Source organism: Anomaloglossus baeobatrachus, chromosome 4 (genome assembly GCF_048569485.1).
Source record: "Anomaloglossus baeobatrachus isolate aAnoBae1 chromosome 4, aAnoBae1.hap1, whole genome shotgun sequence".
Taxonomy (NCBI): Eukaryota; Metazoa; Chordata; class Amphibia; order Anura; family Aromobatidae; genus Anomaloglossus; species Anomaloglossus baeobatrachus.
Window position 1 is genome coordinate 48,296,525 of NC_134356.1, and position 17,919 is coordinate 48,314,443.

The 17,919-nt window shown below is 54.2% G+C and overlaps 1 protein-coding gene across 1 annotated transcript in view; it reads right to left on the reverse strand.

The window, feature by feature from the left end:
* Nucleotides 1–17,919, reverse strand: part of CNOT8 (CCR4-NOT transcription complex subunit 8) — an 80,498-nt gene that overhangs the window by 12,113 nt on the left and 50,466 nt on the right. The window lies entirely within an intron of this gene.

Genomic DNA, 17,919 nt, shown 5'->3' on the forward strand with positions numbered 1-17,919 from the left:
GCAGTCCCTGGGTGGGTAAAAGAATACCTCGTGATCGGGCTGTCAGGCAGCCCTTTCTTACAGGTGGGCCACCGCCGCCTGCAGGACTTGTCTACCTAGGCTGGCATCCGCCGAAGCGTAGGTATGCACCTGATAATGCTTGGTAAAAGTGTGCAGACTCGACCAGGTAGCCGCCTGGCACACCTGCTGAGCCGTAGCCTGATGCCGTAATGCCCAGGACGCACCCACGGCTCTGGTAGAATGGGCCTTCAGTCCAGAAGGAGTCGGAAGCCCAGCAGAACGGTAGGCGTGAAGAATTGGTTCCTTGATCCACCGCGCAAGGGTGGATTTGGAAGCTTGCGACCCTTTATGCTGACCAGCGACCAGGATAAAGAGTGCATCCGAACGGCGCAGAGGCGCCGTGCGGGAAATGTAGATCCTGAGTGCTCTCACCAGGTCCAACAGATGCAAACCCTTTTCAAATTGGTGAACTGGATGCGGACACAAAGATGGTAAAGTGATATCCTGATTGAGATGAAAGGAAGATACCACCTTGGGAAGACACTCTGGAATTGGACGCAGTACTACCTTGTCTTGGTGAAACACCAGGAAGGGAGATTTGCAAGATAACGCCGCCAGCTCTGACACTCTCCGAAGAGACGTGACCGCCACCAGAAAAGCCACTTTCTGTGAAAGCCGAGAAAAGGAAATCTCCTTCATAGGCTCGAAAGGTGGCTTCTGGAGAGCAATTAGAACCTTGTTCAGATCCCAGGGTTCCAATGGCCGCTTGTAAGGGGGAACGATATGACAAACCCCTTGCAGGAACGTGCGTACCTTAGGAAGTCGCGCCAGGCGCTTCTGAAAGAATACGGATAGCGCAGAGACTTGTCCTTTAAGGGAGCTAAGCGACAAACCTTTTTCCAACCCAGACTGCAGGAAGGAAAGAAAAATAGGCAATGCAAATGGCCAGGGAGAAACTCCCTGAGCGGAGCACCAAGATAAGAATATCTTCCACGTTCTGTGGTAGATCTTGGCGGAGGATGGTTTCCTAGCCTGTCTCATGGTGGCAACAACATCATGAGATAAACCTGAGGTCCCTAGGATCCAGGACTCAATGGCCACACAGTCAGGTTCAGAGCCGCAGAATTCAGATGGAAAAACGGCCCTTGAGACAGCAAGTCTGGACGGCCTGGTAGCGCCCACGGTTGTCCTACCGTAAGATGCCACAGATCCGGGTTCCACGACCTCCTTGGCCAGTCTGGAGCGACGAGAATGGCGCAACGGCAGTCGGACCTGATTTTGCGGAGCACTCTGGGCAACAATGCCAGAGGTGGAAACACATAAGGTAGTCGGAACTGCGACCAATCCTGAACTAAGGCGTCTGCCGCCAGAGCTCGGTGATCGTGAGACCGTGCCATGAAAACCGGGACCTTGTTGTTGTGCCGTGACGCCATCAGGTCGACGTCCGGCATCCCCCAGCGGCGACAGATCTCCTGAAACACGTCCGGGTGAAGGGACCATTCCCCTGCGTCCATGCCCTGGCGACTGAGAAAGTCTGCTTCCCAGTTTTCCACGCCTGGGATGTGAACTGCGGATATGGTGGATGCTGTGTTTTCCACCCACGTCAGAATCCGCCGGACTTCCTGAAAGGCTTGCCGACTGCGTGTTCCCCCTTGGTGGTTGATGTACGCCACCGCTGTGGAATTGTCCGACTGAATCCGGATCTGCTTGCCCTCCAGCCACTGTTGGAAGGCTCGCAGAGCAAGATAGACTGCTCTGATTTCCAGAACATTGATCTGAAGGGTGGACTCTCTCTGAGTCCACGTACCCTGAGCCCTGTGGTGAAGAAACACTGCTCCCCACCCTGATAGGCTCGCATCTGTCGTGACCACCGCCCAGGATGGGGGTAGGAACGACTTTCCTTTTGACAATGAGGTGGGAAGAAGCCACCATCGGAGAGAGTCCTTGGCTGCCTGAGAGAGGGAGACATCCCTGTCGAGGGACGTCGACTTCCCGTCCCATTGGCGGAGAATGTCCCATTGTAGAGGGCGCAGATGAAACTGCGCGAAAGGGACTGCTTCCATTGCTGCCACCATCTTCCCTAGGAAATGCATGAGGCGCCTCAAGGAGTGGGACTGGTTCTGCAGGAGAGATTGCACCCCTGTCTGCAGAGAGCACTGCTTGTCCAGTGGAAGCTTCACTATCGCTGAGAGAGTATGAAACTCCATGCCAAGATATGTTAGTGATTGGGTCGGGGTTAGATTTGACTTTGAAAAGTTGATAATCCACCCGAAACTCTGGAGAGTCTTCAGTGCCACGTCCAGACTGTGTTGGCATGCCTCTTGAGAGGGTGCCTTTATAAGTAGATCGTCCAAATACGGGATCACGGAGTGACCCTGCGAGTGCAGGACAGCTACTACTGCTGCCATGACCTTGGTGAAGACCCGAGGGGCTGTTGCCAGCCCGAAAGGTAACGCTACGAACTGCAGGTGTTCGCTTTCTATAACGAAGCGTAGAAAACGCTGATGCTCTGGCGCAATCGGCACGTGAAGATAAGCATCTTTGATGTCTATTGATGCTAAGAAATCTCCTTGAGACATTGAGGCTATGACGGAGCGGAGAGATTCCATCCGGAACCTCCTGGTTTTTACGTGTTTGTTGAGCAACTTTAGATCCAGGACGGGCCGAAAGGACCCGTCCTTCTTTGGCACCACAAACAGATTGGAGTAAAAACCGTGACCTTGTTCCTGAAGAGGAACGGAAGTCACCACTCCTTCCGCCTTTAGAGCGGCCACCGCCTGCAGCAGAGCATCGGCTCGGTCGGGCGGTGGGGAAGTTCTGAAGAAACGAGTTGGAGGACGAGAGCTGAACTCTATCCTGTACCCGTGAGACAGAATGTCCTTCACCCAACGGTCTTTGACCTGTGACAGCCAAATGTCGCCAAAGCGGGAGAGCCTGCCACCGACCGAGGATGCGGAGAGAGGAGGCTGAAAGTCATGAGGAAGCCGTCTTGGTAACAGTTCTTCCTGCTGTCTTTTTTGGGCGTGACTGAGTCCGCCAAGAATCTGAGCCTCTCTGATCCTTTTGAGTCCTTTTGGACGAGGAGAATTGGGACCTGCCTGAGCCTCGAAAGGACCGAAAACCAGACTGACCCCTCCTTTGTTGGGGCTTGTTTTGTCTGTGTTGAGGTAAGGATGAGTCCTTACCCTTGGAGTGTTTAATGATTTCATCCAAACGCTCCCCAAACAATCGGTCGCGAGAAAAAGGCAAACTGGTTAAGCACTTCTTGGAAGCAGAATCTGCCTTCCATTCTCTCAACCACAGGGCTCTGCGCAAAACCACGGAGTTGGCTGACGCCACCGCCGTACGGCTCGTAGAGTCCAGGACAGCATTAATCGCGTAAGACGCGAATGCAGACATTTGAGAGGTCAATGGTGCCACCTGCGGGGCAGATGTACGTGTGACCGAGTCGACTTGTATAAGCCCAGCTGAAATGGCTTGGAGTGCCCATACGGCTGCAAAAGCTGGCGCCAACGACGCTCCAATAGCTTCATAGATGGATTTCAGCCAGAGCTCCATCTGCCTGTCAGTGGCATCTTTAAGTGCCGCTCCATCTTCTACTGCAACTAAAGATCTAGCTGCAAGCCTGGAGATTGGAGGGTCCACCTTGGGACACTGGGTCCAACCCTTGACCACGTCAGGGAGAAAAGGATAGCGTGTATCTTTAAGCCGTTTAGAAAACCGCTTCTCAGGATAAGCGTGGTGTTTCTGGATTGCATCTCTAAAGTCAGAGTGGTCCAGAAAAGTGCTTAATTTACGCTTGGGATATCTGAAATGGAATTTCTCCTGCTGTGAAGCTGCCTCCTCCGCAGGAAGAGCTGGCGGGGAAATATCTAACATCCTATTGATGGACGCTATAAGATCATTCACTATGGCGTCACCATCCGGTGTATCCAGATTGAGAGCGGTCCCAGGATCAGAATCTTGATCAGTTACATCCGCCTCATCACCCATAGATTCGTCCCGCTGGGATCCTGACCAGTGAGACGAAGTTGAGGGCCCCTCATAACGAGCCCGCTTAGGTTGTCTGGGACTGTTGTCTGAGTCAGAATCGTCACCCTGGGGTGCATGTGACACCCCCGGAGCTTGGAAGTGTTCCAGCTGAGGGGGACCAGGGAGCAATGATGCCACAGTGTCCATGGTCTGAGTTACTGGTCTAGACTGCAATGTTTCAAGAATCTTTGACATGGTCATAGACAATCTGTCAGCAAAAGCTGCAAACTCCGTTCCTGTCACCTGGACAGCATTCACAGGTGGTACACTCTGGGTCACGTCCAGCAGAGGCCCCGGCTGTGCAAGTTGCACAGGGGCCGAGCACTGCACACAATGGGGGTCAGTGGAACCTGCCGGTAGAGCAGCCCCACATGCGGTACAGGCAGCATATAATGTCTGTGCCTTAGCACCCTTGCGTTTTGCGGACGACATGCTGTTGCCTCCTTGTAATCTAGGAGGGTATATAGCCGAGAATCACCAGCGACCGTACAGTACAAAGTATTTGCAAACACAAAATACTCAGTATACAAACGGCACAAGTGGGGGTGAGCCCTTGAGGGCTGCTTACCGCCCGCTGAACAGCGGGTATGAGGCCGTAGAATCCCGTGTCTGGGTCTCCCCGTCTCCCCTCTGCAGCTCAGCGTGCAGGCAGGAATGGCTGCCGGCGTTCAGTGAAGAGGGGCGGACCGTGGGCGTGCCACAAACAAAGTGCGGGAAACTGCGTCCTACTGTGCCTGGTGTGAGGGCTGGAGTATGTAAAAAAGACTCCAGCCCTCAGCGCTGATGCTCTGTACAGCGTCCCGCCCTCCTCCTGACTGGCAGGTGCGGAGGCGGGAACGAACGAACTAGGCCGCAAAAGCCGGGGACTGTAGTAATAAGCGCGGCCGTGATATATGCACGGTCAGCGCGGAAGTCCCCGGCGCACCACAAGTCCCAGCCGCGTCGCAGTCCCAGCGGCCGGCGCGACCGTTCTCCCTGAGTCTACCCACTCAGCTAAGCTGAAGTGAGGAAATGGCACAAGCGCAGCAGCGCTGTTGTCCCCGGCGCACTAACACACCCAGCAATGCTGCGGTGTGCGCGCGTATGCACGGGGACACAGAGTACCTTGACAGAGCAGGGCCATGTCCCTGACGATACTCAGCTCCATATCCAGCGGCTTCTCCAGGGGCTGTGGATGGAGCACGGTCTCAGTGCCTGGAGACCGGTAAAATCCCACTTCGCCCAGAGCCCTAATGGGGATGGGGAAGGAATCAGCATGTGGGCTCCAGCCTCCGTACCCGCAATGGGTACCTCAACCTTAACAAGCACCACCGACAGAAAGTGGGGTGAGAAGGGAGCATGCTGGGGGCCCTGTATGGGCCCTCTTTTCTTCCATCCGACATAGTCAGCAGCTGCTGCTGACTAAATAGTGGAGCTATGCGTGCGTGTCTGACCTCCTTCGCACAAAGCAAAAACTGGGGACCCGTGCTCCCACGGGGGGGTGTATAGCCAGAAGGGGAGGGGCCTTACACTTTTGAGTGTAGTACTTTGTGCGGCCTCCGGAGGCAGTAGCTATACACCCAATTGTCTGGGTCTCCCAATTAGGAGCGAAAAAGAAAAAACGGATTTGTGTGTACTCACCGTAAAATCGTTTTCTCTTAGCCATCATTGGGGGACACAGGACCATGGGTGTTATGCTGCCTATCCATAGGACACTAAGTAGATGCAAAAGCATAGCTCCTCCTCTGCAGTATACACCCCCTGGCTGGGCCAGGCAACCTCAGATTTAGTACACAAGCAGTAGGAGGAAAAAAAAAATAATAATAGTAGAAACTTATCTCAACGGAGGAACATGAGAAAAAGTCATAACCAAATAAAAAAAAAAAAAAAGGTACTGAGAGAACTAAGGCCCAACAGGGCAACAAAGTGGGTGCTGTGTCCCCAATGATGGCTAAGAGAAAACGATTTTACGGTGAGTATACAAAAATCCGTTTTTCTCTAACGCCTCATTGGGAGACACAGGACCATGGGACGTCCTAAAGCAGTCCATGGGTGGGAAAAATAAAAACAAGACAACGCAACCCAAGGACTAGGAACCAGTCCCAGACAGCTTGGAGGGCCTACTGAGAGAAGGTGCTCTACTGCTGTTTGCAGAATTGTCCTACCCAGATTTGCCTCAGCTGAAACCTGGGTATGGACTCTGTAATGCTTTGAAAACGTATGTAGGCTAGACCAGGTCGCAGCCTTACACACCTGTTCCACTAAAGCCTGATGCCGAATGGCCCACGAAGCGCCAACTGCTCGCGTGGAATGAGCCTGTAGCCCACTAGGAATGGGCTTGCGTTGCAAGCGGTAGACTTCCTGGATCGCAGAGCGAATCCAGCAAGCCAGAGTCGCCTTTGAAGTTGCCTATCCCTTCTTAGGCCCCTCAGGCATGACGAACAAAGAGTCAGTTTTCCTAAAGGGGGCTGTCCTGGATATGTAATATCTGAGAGCTGTGACGAGGTCTAACGAATGCAGAGACCTTTCCACCCTATGAACTGGGTGTGGACAAAAGGAAGGCAGAACAATGTCCTCGTTCAAATGAAGCGGGGTAGGAACCTTTGGAAGAAAATCCGGAAGGGGACGCAGAACCACCTTGTCCTGGTGAAAAAAAATAAGAAAAGGCTCGCGGCAAGAGAGAGTGCTACTAGCTCAGAAACCCGTCTGATGCACATAATTGCCGCCAGGAACGTTACCTTCCACGACAGAAAAGCAAGGGAGGATTCCTTAAGAGGTTCAAAGGGGGAGCTCTGGAAACCGTCCAGAACGAGATTGAGGTCCCATGGGTCCAGCGGCCGTTTGTACGGGGGAACTAGATGGGAAACGCCCTGGAGGAAGGTCTTGACCTGCGTTTTTTGAGCCAGGCGGCATTGGTAGAAGATTGAGAGCGCTGAGACCGGCCCTTTAAAAGGGAACTGAGAGCCAACCTGCAGAAAATCGAGAATTCTGGCCAGAGGCAGAGGCTGGACGTTAGTTTCCCTGCACCATCAAAGGAAGATTTTCCACGTACGGTGGTAAATGCGGGATGAAGCAGGCTTTCGGGCGCGGATCATGGTTGAGATAACCGCGGGGGAGAATCCTGCTCTTGTTAATACCCAGGTCTCAATGACCATGCCGTCAGCTTCAGGGCTCTGGAGTTCTGATGGGAAATGGGCCCTTGTGTCAGCAACTCTGGGATGTCTGGAAGGCACCACAGTACGTCGACGAGCATTTGTACTAATTCGGCGTACCTGGCGCGCCTGGGCCAGTCCGGTGCTATCAGTATCACCGGGACTCCCTCTGCCTTGATTTTCCTGATTACCCGCGGCAGCAGAGGTAGGGGTTGAAATATGTAAGGCAGGCGGAAGTGGAGCCAGGAGTAGACTAGAGCATCCGTGCCGATGGACTGCAGATTGCGTGACCTGGCTATGAACGCGGGTACCTTTGCGTTCAACCTTGAGGCCATTAGATCCACGTCTGGTGTACCCCAGCGAGTGCAGATGTGTAGGAACACTTCTGGGTGGAGAGACCATTCGCCTGTGGCCAGGCCTTGGCTACTTAGAAAGTCTGCTGCCCAGTTCTCTACTCCCGGTATGTGTACTGCTGATATCACTGACCCTGTCGATTCGGCCCAGCTGAGGATCCTGTGGGTCTCGAGATAAGCTGCCTTGCTGCAGGTGTACCCCTTGGCGATTGACGTAGGCTACAGCTGTCGCATTGGCCGATTGGACTCAAATCTGATGACCCACTAGCAGAGGGCAGAATGCCCTGAGCGCGAGGAAGATGGCGCAGATTTCCAGGATGTTTATGGGTAGGGAAGACTCCTGGGGCGTCCAACGTCCTCGAGCAGTGTGGTGCCGGTACACTGCTCCCCAGCCTAGGAGGCTGGCGTCCGTGGTCAGGACCAGCCAGTTCGCTGGGAGAAAAGATCTCCCCTTCGATAGGGATGAGGACGGAAGCCACCAGCGGAGTGCGTACCTGACTGAAGGAGTCAGGTGAAGATGTTTGTCCAGGGAGAAGGGGCTCTTGTCCCAGGCCGCTAGAAGGGCTAGCTGCAGTGGGCGGAGGTGCAGTTGAGCAAAGGGTACTGCTTCCATAGCCGCCACAATCCTGCCGAGCACCTTCATGCTGAATAGATTGGAGCGAGACGGAGGACGTAGAAGGCAGCGTACCGCTCGTTGAAGAGCGATCGCCTTGTCCAGGGGGAGAAGGATCAAGCCCCGACGGGTGTCCAGGGACATGCCCAGGAAGGTGAAGGATCGTGATGGGATCGGGGATGATTTGTTTAGATTCACTAGCCACCCTAAGCGGGATAGGGTGTCCACAGTGATCTGTACGCTGGTTGAGCAGTCGCAGAAGGAGGGGGCCTTGATGAGGTGGTCGTCCAAGTAAGGGAGAACGACTACTCCCCTGGCGTGAAGGACGCTCATGATGGCCGCCATGACTTTGGTAAAGACCCTTGGTGTGGTGGCAAGGCCGAAGGGTAGAGCTACGAATTGAAAATGGGAGTCCTGAACTGCGAAGCGGAGGAACTTTTGGTGATCTGGGGCGATGGGTATGTGCAGGTACGCGTCATTGATTTCTAAGGCGAGGAATTCCTCTTCAACCATGGATGCAATAATGGACCTTAGGGACTCCATTCTGAATCTCCGTACGTGCACACGTTTGTTCAGGTGTTTGAGGTCCAGGATGGGTCGAACTGACCCATCCTTTTTGGGGACCACAAAGAGGTTGGAATAAAAACCCCTGAACTTCACGTCGTCCGGGACAGGTATTATCACTCCTGCTGTTTGAAGCGAGTGGATTGCTGAGAAAAAAAGCTTCACGTCGTTTTCAAGTCTTTGGGGGGTTTGAGAGAAAGAATTTCGGACCCGACTCCCGAGTCGGTTCTATGTGGTAACCGGAAGACACAAGGTCTCGCACCCATTTGTCGTCTGAGGCGGCAGCCCAGATGTGATGAAAGAGCCGCAGTTGACCTACAATGAGTGTGTCTTCCGGGGCGCCGAAGGAGTCATGAGGAGGGAAAACGCCGTGGCCGAGTCTGCCTAGTCCTGGACTGTTTCGGTCTAGGCTGCCATGACGAAGTGGGTTTCGGGGAGAGCTGAGAAGGTCGGTCCCTGCGTAGTCCGCGGCTCGTGGCGGGGACAGCACGGGATGTCGACCAACCAAATGAGTTCCGAAAGGAGCAGAACGAGGACTGTGGACGTCTGGTGAAAGACGCCCTGGACTTCAGCTGGGGGAGGGAGGTACTCTTTTTTTCCCGTGACGTCAGAGATGAGCTTGTTCCGACGTTCGCCAAACAATCGGTCTGGAAAAAAAAAGGGAAGGCCCGTGAGAGACTTCTTGGAGGCAGAGTCCGCTCGCCATTGTCGGAGGCAGAGAGCTCTACGGATGGCTATGGTATTTGAGGCGGCAAACGCTGCGCAGGTAGCAGCGTCCATGGAGGCCTGCATGAGGTACTCCGCCGCAGCGGCAATTTGAGCTGTTACCTCTGTGAAGGTATGAGTGAACAGGGATTCCTCAAGCGAAGTGTTAAGGGATTCTGCCCAGACCGAGATCGCCTTTGCGACCCACACAGAAGCAAAGGAGGGCGAGAGGGAGGAACCCGCAGCCTCAAAAGCAGAGCGGGCGAGGTGCTCCACCTGTCTGTCGGGTCCTTGATGGAGGAACCATTGGGTAAAGACAGGAGCGTCTTTGTGGCAAGGCGGGAGACAGGGGGGGGGTGGGTCAGGGGGGGGGGTCGACGGAGGGCGGATCGGCCCAGCCCTTAGGGGCAGGTGAGGCAAAAGGGTACCGGGACTCCATGAGTTTACGGTTACTGAAGCGCCTGTCAGGCTTCTCCCTTTGCTTTGTGAGGATATCCTGAAACTCTGGGTGATCAGTGAAAACCTTTTGGGGTTTCCTTGCCCTCTTAAAGGAGACCGCATGGTCAGTGGTAGTGGATGGGGGATCCTCCACATGCAGAGCTTGGTTGATTGCTGCTATAAGGGCGTCTATTGCAGTTTGATCATCTGGGGAGGCTGAAACCAAGGAATCCTCTTGGTATAAACAGCATTCTCCCTCCTCCAGCTCTTCAGAAGTCGTAGAGCGTTGGGGAGAGCCTGCCCTGTGTGCTCCCGAGGGAGAGCCCTGTGGGTCATGAGAGAGTGCTGGAGACACCCAACCGGTGAAGCATGTGCCCGGATTACCTCAGAAGGATCCTCCATAGGGGTATCCTCAGGCTGTGTTCCGTCCAGGGACCCAGAAGGGTGTGGAGGACGACATTGCATAGCCAGCACCAGGTTCTGTGACAGTTTTTCCATGGATTGGGACAGAAACTGTGCCCATTCCGGTGGGCTGGGAGCCCTAGGCTCTGGGCTGACGGTTGCGACGGTGGTGGCAGGGGAGTCTTAGGGGGCTATAGGGGCACAGGACTCACAGGGAGAAGAGGTGTTTACGTGGTAGCTCAGCGTAGCAGGCAGTGCAGGCTGAATAATAGACTAGGTGGGCCTTAGCACTCTTAGTGCCCTTAGAATTATGCATGTTCCTAATAGGAGTATGCCAGGAGGGGGAGTAATGCTCAGCAGAGCTAAAGTTAAGCAAGCACCTCACCAGAATCAGCCGATGATCCTGTCCTCAGGAAGGATTAAGCTCTATGGAGATCTTCGCACGCTTTCCGGGGGGGGGGGGGGGGGGGCTTAGAGCTAAAAGAGCGCGAAGATGAAGTCAGTGTGCCCCCCCCCCCTCTGTGGGTAGTAAAAAACGGCGGGAAGGGAGCTTCTGATAGTTTTCCTCCCTCTCCCTCCAATCAGCACACAGCTTGTCACTGGTGGTTATCAGCCGGCTTTTCTGCTAGAGCAAATAAACAGCGCGAGTCCCTGAGCCCTAGGCCCTCCCCCTGCCACCAGGAAATTATCTGCAGGATGTTCTGCAAACAGGAGTGACTTCCCCCCTCCTCCAGCCAGCAAGCTAGAGAAAAGTTAACACTGTGTGTGCAGGATCCTTGGGGCTCTTACTGTAAATGTCCTGGGAGCCTTCTCTGCAGCGTCTTTTCTCCCTTTTTCTGGGAAACCAGTCAGGGGGGATCTCACCTTAAACGCTGCTTCAGTCCAGGCAGTGAAAAAAGAGAATTTTGTTTACTTACCGTAAATTCTTTTTCTTATAGTTCCGACATGGGAGACCCAGACCATGGGTGTATAGCTTCTGCCTCCGGAGGACACACAAAGTACTACACTAAAAGTGTAGCTCCTCCCTCCGAGCATATACACCCCCTGGATGACAAATCTAACCAGTTTAGTGCAAAAGCTGAAGGAGGACATCCACCCATAAGTGGAGATAGGGTAAAACCCGGAATAACCGGAACCTCTGTCTACAACAACAGCCGGTGAAAACACACGGAACAAGAACTGCCAACAGGCAACAGGGAGGGTGCTGGGTCTCCCATGTCGGAACTATAAGAAAAAGAATTTACGGTAAGTAACAAAATTCTCTTTTTCTTCATCGTACCTTATGGGAGACCCAGACCATGGGACGTCTCAAAGCAGTCCATGGGTGGGAAATAAACAGAACTGAGAAGTAGGCAAAACCTAACTTCACAAATGGGCGACAGCCGCCTGAAGGATGCGTGTGCCCAAGCTCGCATCTGCCGAAGCATGAGCATGCACTTGGTAGTGCTTCGAAAAGGTGTGCAGACTAGACCAAGTGGCAGCCTGACAAACCTGATGAGCCGTAGCCTGGTGCCTGAAAGCCCAGGAGGCGCCGACAGCTCTGGTCGAGTGCGCCTTAATCCCTGGCGGAGGGGGCACCTGAGAACATTGGTAGGCATCGGAGATGGCTGACCTAATCCAACGAGCTAGGGTCGGTTTAGAAGCCGAGAGACCCTTGCGCTGACCCGTGGTTAGCACAAAAAGAGAGGTGCACCGCCTAAGAGCGGCGGTGCGTGACACATAGATTCGGAGCGCCCGCACCAAATCCAAAGTATGCAACGCTTTCTCAAAGCGATGAACAGGAGCCGGACAAAAGGAAGGCAATGAAATGTCCTGGTTAAGGTGGAAAGGAGACACCACCTTAGGGAAGAAAGTCCGGAGTCGGACGAAGAACCACCTTGTCTTGGTGAAAAACCAGAAAAGGTGACTCTGAAGAGAGCGCAGCCAAATCAGAGACTCTCCTGAGAGAAGTTATGGCCACCAGAAAGACCACTTTCTGTGAAAGTCGAAACAAAGGAACCTCCCTAAGAGGCTCAAAGGGGGGTTTTTGTAAGGCCGTGAGGACCAGATTAAAAGGTCCCAGGGATCCAAAGGCCGCCGGTAAGGCGGAATGATGTGAGATGCGCCTTGCATGAAGGTGCGCACCTGGGCCAGTCGGGCGATACGCCGCTGGAACAATACCGACAGAGCCGAGACCTGTCCCTTGAGGGAATTGAGGGATAGTCCTAGCTGCAGACCGGACTGTAGAAAGGACAGGATGGTCGGCAAGGAAAACGGCCAAGGAGCATGGCCGGAAGAGCGACACCAGGACAAGAAAATCTTCCAAGTCCTGTGGTAAATCCTGGCCGAGGAAGACTTCCGAGCCTGAGTCATCGTGGAGATGACCTCGAAAGGAATGCCTGAAGCCGTCAGGATCCAGGACTCAATAGCCACGCTGTCAATCTGAGAGCCGCAGAATTCTGGCGGAAAAACGGACCTTGAGAGAGAAGGTCTGGGCGGTCCGGGAGATGCCACGGCATTTCTACGGACAGACGGAGCAGGTCTGGGTACCAAGCTCGCCTGGGCCAGTCTGGAGCAATGATTATAACCCGACGGCCCTCCATTCTGATCTTGTGCAGGACTCTGGGCAAGAGAGCTAGAGGGGGGAACATGTAGGCCAGACGGAACTGGGACCAATCTTGAACCAGCGCGTCCGCTGCGAAGGCCTGAGGATCGTGGCAGCGAGCCACGTAAACCGGGACCTTGTTGTTGTGCCGGGATGCCATTAGATCCACTACCGGAGTGCCCCACTTGCGGCAGATTGACCGGAACACTGCCGGATGCAGAGCCCACTCGCCGCTGTCCACGGTTTGACGGCTGAGATAATCTGCCTCCCAGTTTTCTACGCCTGGGATGTGGACTGCGGATATGGTGGACTTGGAGTCCTCCGTCCACTGAAGGATGCGTTGAACCTCTAACATCGCCAGGCGGCTGCGAGTCCCGCCCTGGTGATTGATGTAGGCAACAGCTGTCGCGTTGTCCCGACTGGACTCGAATGTGCTTGCCCGCCAACAGGTGGTGAAAGGCTACGAGAGCTAGAAGTACAGCCCTGATTTCCAGCACATTGATCGAGAGGGCTGATTCGGACGGAGTCCAAGTGCCCTGTGCTCGGTGGTGGAGAAATACTGCTCCCCAGCCGGAGAGACTGGCGTCCGTGGTGAGGATCACCCAGGACGGAGTCAGGAAGGAGCGTCCCTGAGACAGAGAGAGGGGCCGAAGCCACCACTGAAGGGAGCTCCTGGTCTGTGGCGACAGAGCCACTAGCCTGTGCAAGGAAGAGGTCCGCTTGTCCCAAAAGCGGAGAATGTCCAGCTGCAGAGGACGCAGATGGAACTGGGCAAAGGGAACCGCTTCCATTGACGCCACCATCTGACCCAGCACCTGCATGAGGTGCCTGATGGAACGACGGCGGGGCTTCAACAGAGAACGCACCGCCAGATGAAGGGACTGCTGTTTGACTAAGGGCAGCTTCACAAGTGCCGGCAGAGTCTCGAATTGCATCCCTAGGTACGTAAGTTTCTGGGTCGGAGTCAGAGTGGACTTGGGCAGATTGACAAGCCACCCGAATTGGACAAGCGTGGCGAGAGTGAGCGAGACACTCCGCTGACAGTCTGCACTGGAAGAAGCCTTGACTAGAAGTTCGTCTAGGTAGGGGATTACTGCCAACCCCTGGAGATGCAGAACCGCAACCACTGCTGCCATGACCTTGGTGAAAACACGAGGGGCCGTGGCTAACCCGAAGGGGAGAGCCACGAATTGGAAATGTTCCTCTCCGATTGCAAAGCGTAGCCAACGCTGGTGTGAAACTGCAATTGGCACATGCAGATAAGCATCTCTGATGTCGATGGATGCTAGAAAATCTCCTTGGGTCATTGAGGCAATGACCGATCGCAGAGATTCCATGCGAAAGTGCCGCACCTGAACATGCTTGTTGAGAAGCTTGAGATCCAGGATGGGCCGGAAGGAACCGTCCTTCTTGGGGACTAGGAAGAGGTTTGAGTAGAAACTTCTGAACCGCTCCCGGGCGGGAACCGGAACAATTACTCCGTTGGCCTGCAAAGATGCCACGGCCTGAGAGAAGGCGGCGGCTTTGGAGCAGGGGGGAGTGGACATAAAAAATCTGTTTGGCGGGCTGGAAGAAAATTCTATCCTGAAGCCGTGGGAGATGATATCCTGTACCCACTGATCGGAGACGTATTGAAACCACACGTCGCCAAAGTGGGAGAGCCTGCCACCGACCAAGGACGTTGCTGGTGCAGCCAGATAGTCAAGAGGAGGCTGCCTTAGTGGCAGCGGCTCCTCTGTTCTTCTGAGGACGCGGCTTCGCCAGCTGGGTTTTCGATCCTTGGCTGAGTTAGTGGACGAAGCTGAGGGCTTAGAGGATGACCAGTTAGAGGAACGAAAGGAACGAAACCTCGACTGGTTCCTGCCCTGGACAGGTTTCCTGGTTCTAGTTTGTGGCAAGGAAGTACTCTTCCCGCCAGTAGCTTCCTTAAAAATTTCATCCAGTTGTTCACCGAACAGCCGGGACCCAGCAAAGGGGAGCCCAGCAAGGTACTTCTTGGAAGAAGCGTCTGCTTTCCACTCTCGAAGCCACAAGATCCTGCGGATCGCGAGGGAATTAGCGGAAGCCACCGCCGTGCGGTGAGAAGCCTCCAGAATGGCAGACATGGCATAGAATGAAAAAGCCGAAGCCTGGGAAGTTAAGGCAACCATCTCGGGTATAGAGTCCCTGGCGAGGGAATGTATCTCCGCCAGAGAGGCAGAAACTGCCTTAAGAGCCCACACTGCTGCAAAGGACGGGGAGAACGAGGCTCCTGCCGCCTCATATACAGATTTGGCCAGAAGGTCAACCTGGCGGTCAGTGGGATCCTTAAGAGAGGTGCCATCGGCCACAGATACGACTGTCCGGGCTGAGATTCTAGACACCGGAGGGTCTACCTTTGGTGAATGAGCCCACTCCTTGACCACTTCTGGTGGAAAGGGAAAACGGTCATCAGAACTACGCTTTGGGAAGCGTTTGTCAGGACAGGCCCTGGGCTTGGTAACAGTGGCCTGAAAACTGGAGTGGTTAAAAAACATACTCCTTGCTCTCTTGGGTGAGGTAAACTGGTGTTTTTCTACCAGAGAGGCTTGTTCCTCTGACACTGGTGGATTGAGGTTCAGTACGGAGTTGATGGATGCAATCAAGTCACTAACATCCGCATCACCCTCAGATAAATCAATGGGGTACATAGAGGTAGCGTCTGAGCCCACAGTAAAAGTATCCTCCTCGCCCTGCAATTCAGCTCGTGAATCAGAGTCGTGGGACGAGGAAGGAGAAGAGTCCCTGCGTCTCCGTTTAGGAGGACGGGGTCCTAAAACATGCTCTGTTAGCTCTGCAGAGCGAGTCGGAGCAGCAGAGGCACCCTGAGAAGGGGGCTGATGCATGGTCAGCAGAGTCCGGGACAGCTGTCCCATGGAGTCGGCAAAAGACTGGGAGATAGCACTGGAAAAAGATGCTACCCAAGCCGGGGGTTCAGCCACCGGGGCCGGAGCAGCCGGAGGAACCCCTGAGGAGGCTCCAGGCTGAGGCACCACTATGTTCGAGCAGGCATCACAATGTGGATATGTGCTCGGTTCAGGCAGAATGAGCTTACATGCAGTGCATATAGAGTAAAGCCTGGCAGCCTTGCTCCTAGTGAGAGACATGCTGCTGAGGTGGAGGCTCTGCAGTAAAGAGTACACTCCTTTAGAATGACCCTCTGAGATTGTATAATAAAGCCCACAACCAGAGGTTGTGGCTTACCAGACCGGTTTTTGTGTGCCCTCCGGATTCCACAGCTCGGACCCCCAGTGTTTGCAGAAGTTGCAGCAGCCGGCGCCGATCAGTGAGTGAACGCTGAGAAAATGGCGCCGGAGTGAGGAGGGGGGGCGGGGTATAGCCCAAGAGCGGGAACCGGAGGGCCAAGGAGAGATACAGGGGAGGGAAACATCTCCTCAGAGAGGAGTGTCCTCCCCTCTGCTGAACGGCCGGTGGGCGGCGCCGCACTGTTCCCCTGCAAGACTGACATGCAGGGGAACTGAAAACGAAACTAGGCCGCAACTGAAGACGGGGCCTAGATTTTTACATGCGGCCGACGAGCAGGCACCCTCGGCGCGGTTCTCAGGAAAAACCCAGAGAACCGGCCGGAAATCACAGCAGAGTTAAAAAACACACTCTCCCCTCAATAAATGTACCCGGGACCCCTGAATAACGTCTCAATACTTAGCTTTTGAGAGGCAGGGCCAGGTCCCTGGGGGGGGGGGGTAAACGCTCCGTCCGGCAGGATCCTGACAGGGCTGCGGATGGAGACCGGTCTCCTGCAGAGCAGAGAGAACAGTGATGGCTCCCACTTCAAGCCAGAGCCTCAGAGGATGGTGAAGGAGCGCGGCATGAGAAGGCTCCAGCCTTGTAAAGTCAACCTTAACAGCACCGCCGACACAGTGGGGTGAGAAGGGACATGCCGGGAGTCCAGACTGGACCCGCTTTTCTTCCAAATCTTTGAAATCAAAAATCTTAAAAATCAAAAATCAGAGGATGCATGTGTGTGTGTGTGACCTCCTGAACACAAAGCATTGAACTGGTTAGATTTGTCATCCAGGGGGTGTATATGCTCGGAGGGAGGAGCTACACTTTTAGTGTAGTACTTTGTGTGTCCTGCGGAGGCAGAAGCTATACACCCATGGTCTGGGTCTCCCATAAGGAATGATGAAGAAATAGAGTCAGCTTGCTGTGTCCGGTCACACCGGTGCCATATTCAACTCAGAGCCTGCAAAGAGGGGCTGAGGAATTGGGCTATAGGAGCACAGGCCTCCACCCTAGGCCCCTTGGAAAAATCGGTGTCTGTGGAACCTGTCGTCCAGCCCAGGATCCATCGTTGCAGGAGGGGGTACGTGGAGGCGACACGCCACGTTCCCGTCCGTTGATGCTAGTGGGAGATCGGTCCCAAAAGGAAACAGTTGCCCTCAAAAAATAACAAACCTGGAAAGGAAGTGCCTCCTACAGACACTAAGCTAAAACTGAGGTTGCCTTGCCTGGCCCAGCCAGGGGGTGTATACTGCAGAGGAGGAGCTATGCTTTTGCATCTACTTAGTGTCCTCCTATGGATAGGCAGCATAACACCCATGGTCCTGTGTCCCCCAACGAGGCGTCAGAGAAACTTTTTTTTACCCCGTCTTTATTGTACTTAATAGCCTCCTATTAGGACTTGAAGCTGCAATCATCCAATCACTTGTGCTATATACATAGCAGTGCATCAGCACCGATATGTATAGCAAAAAAAAAAAATCTTGCCCATCTTTGTGCTCCTCCTTCTCTAGCCGCGGTGCATGATGCGTCCGACGTCATACACACTCGCCGGCATTGAGGTCCTGAGCAGGGCAGATCAAAGTATTGTAGTGCGCCTGCGCAGGACCGGAGAGTGTGTATGACATAGCCGCGTCATGCACCCAGGCTTCAGAAAGAGGACGAAGATGGCCGAAAGAGGAGGCGCCGGCACCGGAGAACGGAGACGCCCATAAAAGGCCCACCGCATGACCGTTAGTCAAGTATTAAAGTTTTTTTTATATTATACCCCCGGCCTGGGCTCTTATATACAGCATGTTAGAATGCTGTATACAAGAGCCCGGTGGTGGTGGCTGC